Genomic DNA, 10,142 nt, shown 5'->3' with positions numbered 1-10,142 from the left:
CACTTCATATATCTATATATAAAGATATATGAAGATATATAGATCTATAGATAGCATTTATTCAATAAATATGTCCACGGAAGTGTTTCTATAAAACATGCTTTAGTAAGAGTGAATTAAATGAATAGTTGAGATTTACATGCTGATGGAAAGGAATGAAATCAAGTAAAAAGTGGGTATGGGACCCCTCCCCACACTTCCCAAAAGTGCTGAAGGGGCTCTGTCATGGCTCTGTCATGGTCCAGAGGGCAGGGCTGTCACAGGGTGGGCTGAGGATGCCTGTGCTGTACAGGAACACAGAGATTTATTTGGGAAATTCATGCCATTATGGCCCAAGACACTTGTCCTGATGCTGGACAAAGGGTTTGTCATCCTGAGCCTCGTCCTGATGGAACTGCTGAAGCTGTAAATTAGTGTGTGCTGGGAAAGGATGGATTTGTGCACCAACCCTTTGTGACTGGGAATTCACAGACAGCACCGCAGGGGAGACATGCAGCCACTCAAACCCTGCGTCTGGAATGTCACTGAAATTATGGGAGGAGAGAGCAATTACTGCCCGTGTCCTGCCCACCGTTTGTCACAATCCAGTGAGACGTTGTGTCAGCATTTACTGCCTGCTCCCTCTGGAATGAGAGGCTGGTGGCAGCCAGGTGACCCGAGCCAGGACAGGGACAAAGCCACCTGTGACTGCAGCCCCCAGGATGGGGATGCTGCAGGGGCTGGGTCTGCAAGCTGCCAGAGCCAAGGGGCCAGGAGCTACCAAGACCTCAAAAATGGCAAGTGACAGAACCCAGGACATTCCTCTGGCTGCCCTGGAGGACTCCAGACCCTGGCAGGGGGATCAGGGACCTTGGCACAGATCAGAGACACCTGTACCTTGGATTTTAGCCATGGAAACAATTCCCAGCTTTGTGTGAGGAGTTACAAGCACAAGGGTTTGAGTAGAATGACAGTGAATTTGTCACAGGGGGGAAAAGTAGAATTTGGGGGATTTAGAGTGGGGGTTCAAAAGGCAAGATGGAGGGATCTGGGTGTGTCCTGTCCTCCTTCTCCTTGCCTTCCATCTTCTGCTGGGATGGTGACACTTCTGGATTGGTTTAGAGTAGAGACAGACTGTCTAACACAGGTGATAGGGATTGGGAAATTATTGTGAATAAAGCACAGGTAGTTTTTAGTATAAACAATTAACACCACCCCAAGGGCAGGGACTGTGCCACAGCCTGACCTGCTGGACAGACTCAGCAGGGCAGAGAGAGAATGGAATGGATAAGAGAAAATAAACAACCTTGAGAAGCAGAACTAAGGAATCTCAACTTCTTCTTCAGTCACAGGGCTGGGAGAAAAAAGACTTTTAAAACCTCAGGAGCCATTTCAGCAACAGAAACCTGAGAGGCAAGAAAAGGTGTGGTGCCAGGAGACACAGCAGGAGCAGAGGAGCCAAGAGAAGACATGCATGGTGCTTGGACTGTGAGAGGATAAAAGCCCACAGACCTTTGTTTTGGGTCCCTCCTCAGAGACAGCTGTGATCCCTGATCCAGGCACCCTCCTGAGAGCTCCCATTGTCCTTTAACAGCTCTGGCCAGGTGTGGTCCCTGATCCAGGCACCCTCCTGAGAGCTCCCATTGTCCTTTAACAGCCCTGCCCAGGTGTGATCCCTGATCCTGACCCCCTCCTGCCTCCTTGGGAGCTCCTTTGTCCTTTAACAGCCCTGCCCAGGTGTGATCCCTGATCCAGGCACCCTCCTGAGAGCTCCTTTGTCCTTTAACAGCCCTGCCCAGGTGTGATCCCTGATCCAGGCACCCTCCTGAGAGCTCCCATTGTCCTTTAACAGCCCTGCCCAGGTGTGATCCCTGATCCAGGCACCCTCCTGCCTCCTCTGGGAGCTCCTTTGTCCTTTAACAGCTCTGCCCAGGTGTGATCCCTGATCCAGGCACCCCCCTGTGAGCTCCTTTGTCCTTTAACAGCCCTGCCCAGGTGTGATCCCTGATCCAGGCACCCTCCTGGGAGCTCCTTTGTCCTTTAACAGCCCTGCCCAGGTGTGATCCCTGATCCAGGCACCCTCCTGGGAGCTCCTATTGTCCTTTAACAGCCCTGCCCAGGTGTGATCCCTGATCCAGGCACCCTCCTGAGAGCTCCCATTGTCCTTTAACAGCTCTGCCCAGGTGTGATCCCTGATCCAGGCACCCCCCTGTGAGCTCCTTTGTCCTATAACAGCCCTGCCCAGGTGTGATCCCTGATCCAGGCACCCTCCTGGGAGCTCCTTTGTCCTTTAACAGCCCTGCCCAGCTGTGATCCCTGATCCAGACACCCTCCTGCCCCCCTGGGAGCTCCTTTGTTCTTTAACAGCCCTGCCCAGGTGTGAGGCTTCAGAGAGCTTCAGCTGTTTCTGCTTCATTGTGCTGAGAAGAAATGGCTTCATGGAAGGAGAGGCAGCTGAGACTCTGCAGAGGGAAACCTCAGCTTGAACTGTCACCAGATCCACTGAAAACTAGTGAGTGAGACTCCTTCACACCAGTTCAGAGCTAAGAAGGACATCATTTATTCAGCTTACAGGGGTGATAACTGCTAACTTTGTGTGCACACAGGATTTTACAGCTGTGTTACATGCATGTTACAATTTGGCCATTACCATAAAACCTCCCCAAGTTCCCAACCTCAGTCCTTGCTTTGGCTATTGCTGCATTCCTGAGCCAGATGTCTTCTCCTTCTCTTCCAGCTGTCCTTCCTGGCAGAGCAGATTCTGCATGCTTTATTTCTCAGCTGAGAGTTCACTGGCACAGGAGAAATTGAGTGAAGCCTCAAGGCACCAACTCCCCCTTTGAACCTTCTCTACTTTGCTGAGATCGTTTGGTAAGCTTCAATTCCATTTCTATCTACAATCTTCCACCTTCTCACAAGACTACAATTGATTGTTTTGTAAACATGATCAATAGCAAGACCAGAATTGCTACAATTACAACCAGAATTACAAGGGTTTCTAGTATTTTAGCCAGCCATCCTCCCAGGGACCATCCCCCTATTCCTTGGAGAATTTTATTGAAGCAATTCTTTTCAGAGGCCTTGTGGATAGCATTGCTGTCTTCAGCAGCTTGCCAGAATTTGTTGTTTTTGGAGATCTTTTGTGTTTGGGTTGTGTACACATCAGTGTTCTCTATCCAGTTTTAAATATCCACAAAGCCCTTGTTCTTTGGCCAGCAATAAATCTAAGACCAGGCTGTTTTGTAATGTCACTTCAATGTTTGCTTATTTATAATTTGAAATCCCCTTTCAGTAGCTCGAGATTGTTAGAGAATCTAACTAACTTGGCAAGTAGAGAAACTGAGTTCTGCTTTTCAGAGCCATGGCTATGGTAAGAGAAAACTCAGCAGGGCCCATTCAAAGATAGTGGAAGCTGAAGGTCCTGTCCTTTCATGGGTCCTGTTTTACCCTACTCCAGCACGGGGTTTTTATGGGGCTTTTTTCCCAAGGTTAATATTCCTCAGGTAACTTGTCAGGTGTGTCAGACAGTGGTCAGGGGGACCCCTATCCTTTGGGGTACCCCAGACAGTGTAACCTGGGGAAGGAACTTCCAGGGACTTGACACAATTTAAGGGCTGGTTTCTAAAGTTTAGAACTAATTTGGCCATCCAGCCTGTGGTGCTGGACTGACTTTCATTATTCTGTTTTTCTCCATACCTCTACTGACCCTTACCTGGGTGATTCATAGGTGTGATTCCCCAATCTAGGCTCCATCCTGCCTCCCTAAGTGCTCCCATCGTCCTTGTAAGGGCTTTGGCCAGGTGCAAGGCTTGACACTCTGGCAAGTCTGAGACATTTTGGGCTGTTTCATAATCTAACATAAATCTATCAGCCTGGCTGCTTGGCCCCCAGAGGCTGCTACAGCAAACTCTAATAAATGTTGGGTGAGACAGTGGGGACCCTGTTGGACACTCCCCACCCCTTTGTCATGTCTTCCTCCAAGCTATCAGATCTTTAAGAACACCTTCTCTTTGTCACCTGCATCTTTGCTTCTCATCCAGCTAGTGGGTGACATTTGCCATCACCTCAGTCAGATTATTGCATTGAATCCCCACTGACAGACCTGTAAGGACAATTCCCCAAGGAATGTGTTCCCCTGCTGATGGGGCACAGGGAGGCAGGCTCTAATGCTGGACAGGTTGCACATCTTACCAAACCCCTGGATTAAAGTCAACATCCAATTTTCTTCAACCTAAAGAGAATGTGATTCCCGTAAGTTTTAGATTTCACTGGACATTTCACTGCTCATTCACAGATGTCCTCAAGGTTTTCAGCTGCAGGGGTCTGGTGTTTTCCACTGGCCACTCTGAGTCAGAAGCCCTCTTAATTCAGGTGCAGTGTATCCCAGGAGTTAATTCCCTTCACTCTCACAGCTGTTCTTGTAGTCCACAGAACCAGGTAAGGTCCTTTCCACACTCCTGGAGTGGCTCCAATTTCCAGGTCTTGATGTGCATGTGATCCCCAGGCTGGAATGAACGAACTGGGGTGTCCAGGGCAGGAGGTTCTGAGGGAATGATAAACTTTTTTAGCCCATTCAGGGATTTCCCTAGTGAAATTGATTATTGTTCCATTTCCTGATTTTCAGTCTGTTTCTTGGACCCAGGGAAGGTTGCAACAACTCCCAAACATCAGCTCATATGGGCTCACCTTCAGGTGAGTTTGGGGCTGTGCTCTAGCTTGTTACAAGGCCAGTGATAACACCTGTGGCCATTCCAAGAAAGTTTCCTGACATATTTTGCTAATTTGTCTTTTTAGGGTTTGATTCATGTGCTCAACCCTTCCACTGGACTGCAGTCTCCATGGAGTGTGTAAATCCCAGTTTGTACCCAACTCCCACCAAGATGCTGAAACATTTCAGATATAAAATGAGGTTCCCTATCAGGGGACATCCCTGTAGGCACCCCAATCCTGGCTATGACCTCTTTGTGGAGCACCTTGGTGACTTCCCTGGCATTGTTGGTGTAGCAGGAGAAACTTTTATTGCGTGGCCAGAAGGTATCTACCAGCACTAGGAGATACCTGTCTCCTTGTTGGTGTGATAGCACAGAAAAATCAATTTGCCAGTGATCCTCTGGAGTGTTTCCTCTTTTAGTGGTCCCTGGAGGAGGTCCTTTTGAATTCAAACAGTTATTTTGACACATCGGGCATTTTTCTGTAACAGATCTGACAATTTTTGTCCTATGAGCACTCAGTATCTGAGCCTGCAGACTGGTCACCACAGCATCAATTCCTTTGTGGGTCTGCTGGTGTTTGTCCTTTACAGTTTGTAACATCAGTTGGGATGGAATGTGACCTGGTTATTGGGAGTCACCAGCCACACACCCTCTTTATTCTGGGCTTTTAGCTAAGCAGCTCCTTTTAAATCTGCCTGACTGTACCCAGGGCTACCTTCTGGAAGTGAAATGGCTTTCTCAGGTATTAATGGCTTTCTCAGGTATTAATGGCTTTCTCAGGTATTAGTTTCTCAGGTACTAATGGCTTTCTCAGGTATTAATGCTAGGATGCCTCGTTGTGCAACCTCTCAAGCAGCTTTACCTGCAAGTCTATTTCCCACACAAATTTGGGAATCCCCACACTGGTGTGTCCTGCAGGGTAGCATGGCCACTTTGGGCAGTTGGGTAGCATCAAGGAGGAACAATATTTCTTGTTTTTATTTAATAGGAGAACCTTGTGCTGTTATTAGGCCTCTTTCCCTCCATATACCCCCATGGTCATGGGCAGTGCTAAAAGCATATTTCCAACTGGTCCATATGTTTGCTCTTTTTCCTGCTGCCACTTCCAAGGCTCTCTGTGGGTTCTGCCCTTTGTGCTGAGCTGTCCATGGGCAGCAGTGCAGCTTCTCTTCTTTGGCAGGTGAATTGTCTGCATAGCTGGCTCTTCACCTTCTTGCACAAGGCCAGTTCTGTCTGTGAGGAGCTCTGCTGGGTCTCCAGTGCCCCTTGTAGGTCTGGCCAGCCAGCACAAACCCTCTCAGCTGTCTGATGGCAGTCATGGCTCAGTGGCTCTTCTCCTGGGGTGTCCAGGACTTGGACTGGGCTCACTGCTGTGGTTCCTTTCATTTCCACATCCTCTTGCTCCATTGGAACAGTTTGGTGCTTCTGCATGTGACTCAGGGAAAGCCAATGCCCCCCTTTTGTCCTGATGCAGCATTCTAAGCATGCACTACTGTCTTTTGTCCCAAATTCCTGGACTCTTGGATGGGAATGGTCTCAGCTGTGGCTAACAGGCATCAGGGCCACCCGTGGCTGACTTTTTCTGGTTGTTTCCAAAAGTACCCCAGGGGCCTCTTGGAGTCTCCTACCTTCTGAGCCAGAGCTCCAAGGGTGAGGGGCTGGTGGTTATGCACAGAAAGCTCACAGGGTTTGACAAGTCTGGAAGTCCTAAGGCAGGTGCAGACACCAGGGCCAGCTTTAGGTTACAGAATGCACGGTCACCCTCAGGAGTCCAAATCCAAGGTCCTTCCAAGGCCTCCTTTAAAAGCTCATATGATGGTTTGAGACCAAAAGTCTGCAATTTGAGACCCACAGTCTGCATCATGCAGCCACACCTGAGGATGCTGTTAAATCCTGGGCAGTCACAGGCTGGAGTGTGTGGCAGATGGCTTCCTCTCTGTCCACTCCCAACCTCCACTGTTCTGGCACTGATTCAGATCCTAGGCAGGTAACTTGCTGCCTCTTGATTTAAGTTTTTTCCTGAGATACTTGGTAACCTCCTTGGCCTAGGAAATGTAGAGCACTCACACTCAATTCCATACATGTTTCATTAGGCTCAGTTTCTAGGAAGATACCATCAGCATACTGCAGGACCAACCTTTCTGGGTTCTCTTTTTTCCAGACCTCTAATTCTTCTGCCAGTTGGTTCCCAAAAACCATTGGACTGTTTTAAATCTCTGCAGTAACACAGTCCAGGTAATTTGAGTCTTCCAACCAGTTTGGGGATTTTCCCAGTCAAAGGCAAAAATGCTCTGACTTTGCTTATCAAGAGGTGTGCAAAAGAAGGCATCCTTCAAATCTATCACTTTAAACCACTAGTGATCTTCCCTGAAATTTTCTATTAGGCTCTTGATTTCCCTAATTTTAAAAGATCCAATTTCTGCCTTACCAGTCTTGATCCAGTTTTTAGGGTGACCTTACAGGCTGAGCTTGTTGGGAATAGCCTGGAGTTCCACTGGCTCAAGCCAGGGATGTTACTGCATTTCTTCCTGCTTCTGGGTATTCCTCCAGAATTGTCTGGTTCTGGTGTTCCCTGCAACATAAAAGTCCTTCCCTTGATGGCTTTAGTCTCAGGTACCAATAATTGTATTTATCCATCTTTAAATACAATCTGAGCCTCCAATTTACTTCACAGGTCTCTTCCTAAAAGAGGAACCAGACACTCAGGCATATATAAAAATTGGTGAATTATCCACTCTTTTCTGAATTTAATGGGGTTAAAGAATGTCCATTTTCCCACTTTTCCTGCTGCACCAACAACATTTGCAGTTTCTTGGCTTATTTTTCCCTGGTTTGTATTTAATACCAAGTCAGTGGGCAGAGTGTGTATTAAAAAGTCAATTTTTCTCTTCCCTGGCTGTTGTAACCAGGCATTCAGCTGTGGATTCTGTCCCTGGTCCCCTTCATTCCTGGAGTAGGGGTAGGTCTGTTCCCTCTGTCCCTGTCTACTTCTGGGGCACTCCTGTTTCCCAAACCATCTACAATCTGCACATTAATTCAGCTTCAGTCCCCCTCGTCCTGGGGGACTCAAACCCCTTCACTGACAAATGGAGTGCCCACATGGCACTGAAAAATATGCTGGATATTGAACTGTCAGACCTTAGTCACTCCACCCCCCTCAAAGGAACAAAACACCCAAAATTACACAGAAAGAAAAAACCCCACAGAAGCTGAGTAAGTGGAAGGAAAATATTTTCAGGGTTTTTTTCCTGTCTCAAGGGAAAAAAAACTTAAAAAACCAAGCTTGACCAAAAGCAGATGTGAACCTGGTGAATGCCTGCTGTTGGTCCCTCTTCACAGCAGATGAAGCAGGGGGGTTTGGTGTCCTGGCTCAGCTCTTCTGAGGTCAGGGGCTGAGATGGAGCAGCCTCCTCTGGCCAGTTCTTCTCCCACTGGTCATTCCCTCTGACCTCAGACCAAAACCAAACTGTACAGTTCACTTTGGAGAAAGCTACCAAGTGATCACAGCCTCTCCAAGGCCAGGGAAAGGGAGAAAAGCTTCTTGCCTGAGCTAACAGAAACCAAGCTGGCTAAGCAAAAAAAGGGAAAAAAAGGAAAAAATGAACACAGTCTGCACGGCACCACGGGTGCCTGGGGGGTGATGCTTTGGAAAAGCCCAAGGAAGAGGAGCTCACCCTCCCACCCCCTCCCCAGACCCACCTTAGAGGTACAGCAACCATTTTGGGCATAAAACAGATGATAATGGTGGTTTTATGATTATAATCTATCAGGGAATAGATTATAATCATAAAACCACCCAAGACACCCGTTTCCTCTCCAACCAGCACAGCACCAAAAAATGAAGTTACTTGAGTGAAGGAATAAATGGGTTTTTTGCAAGTGTTGCTCATATTTGGATGTAAGTGGTATTGGCATTTTGAACATGCATTGGTGGCCTACTCCAGACAAAATGGGATTCACTGGCTCAGCAGAAATCAAGCTAGAAAAGCTTAACCCTGTAAATGGAAAGGAATGTGCAGCTGTAGTTGGGGAATATTTGGACTGCAGTTCCAGAAAAGTTCTCAAAAGGATGGCTGGCTACTCCAGCTTGTTGCCTACATGGTGCTGATCACCATTGTTGGGGTACAAATTATCTTCAGTTTCATTAGTGATTGCTGCATTTTTGATTTTTATAAGTTTCTTTTGACAGATTGATATAAGTTTGTTGCCAGCAATTTTTACTGAATGTTGTTCCCCACTGACCTTTTCCTTTTTCCCTGGGGATCTCCCTGAAGCCTGGTTGGTGGGAGGGATGAAGGTGGTAATCTGGAATATTTAAATTTAGTTGGGTTGTGGTGGTAGCTGGACCTGCAAGGGTATGGCTCTGAAAGGCAAGGCAGCCTCAGCTGAACTCACAAACCTGTCTTCAAGCCAAGCTTATGAGTCCAACATGTATGAAAAATAATTTTGTAAAATTGTCAAACATTCAAGAATGCTGAACCTCACCAAAGAAGATTGTTATCCTGAGTGTCCAGGTTACAATGTAAGATGTAACCAAAGTATGCATTATATCACCATCTTCAGAAACTGTTAAAACTGGGTGGGGCAGTGTTCTTTATCTCTTCCTGGACTCCTCCTGATAACTCCCTCCGGGGGGTTATCTCGTGTTAATGGGCCATTGAGTGTCCCTGCAGGACTGATAAAATTCCATCATCCCATTGTGAGATGCTCCACCCAGGGGGAGGAGCCAAGCATTCCAAACTGGATATAACCTGAGCTGTGGAGCACCAGGGGCAGCTTTACCTGCTGGATTCCCAGAGGACAGGATCCACGAATCCACCACTGGACCTTCAGAGGCAGAGCAGACCCTCCTCCAGGATCCCTGGAGCCAGATCTGTGGTTCTGGCTCCATCAGAACCACACCTCTCACTGCAGGAGGGCTGCAGCCCCCATTTAATGGGACTGCTGCCACCACCCTGATTCACAGGCTGTCAGGTTGCATCCTGACTCAGTTTAAGTGTTCTCTGCCTTTATTTTGTAACCAGCAGCCCGATGGCAGAGGAGAGCCCTGTGTGCAGCTCTGTGTTCCAGAAGCGGGTCCATTCTAACCAGATGGCAGAGGAGAGCCCTGTGTGCAGCTCTGTGTTCAAGAAGCTGGTCCATTCTAACCAGATGGCAGAGGAGAGCCCTGTGTGCAGCTCTGTGTTCCAGAAGCGAGTCCATTCTAACCAGATGGCAGAGGAGAGCCCTGTGTGCAGCTCTGTGTTCCAGAAGCGGCTCCATTCTAACCAGATGGCAGAGGAGAGCCCTGTGTGCAGCTCTGTGTTCCAGAAGAGGCTCCATTCTAACCAGATGGCAGAGGAGAGCCCTGTGTGCAGCTCTGTGTTCAAGAAGCGGGTCCATTCTAACCAGATGGCAGAGGAGAGCCCTGTGTGCAGCTCTGTGTTCAAGAAGCGGGTCCATTCTAACCAG

The sequence above is a fragment of the Serinus canaria genome, chromosome 1A, assembly GCF_022539315.1.
Source record: "Serinus canaria isolate serCan28SL12 chromosome 1A, serCan2020, whole genome shotgun sequence".
In the NCBI taxonomy this organism is placed as follows: Eukaryota; Metazoa; Chordata; class Aves; order Passeriformes; family Fringillidae; genus Serinus; species Serinus canaria.
Note: the sequence above shows the minus strand (reverse complement) of the source record.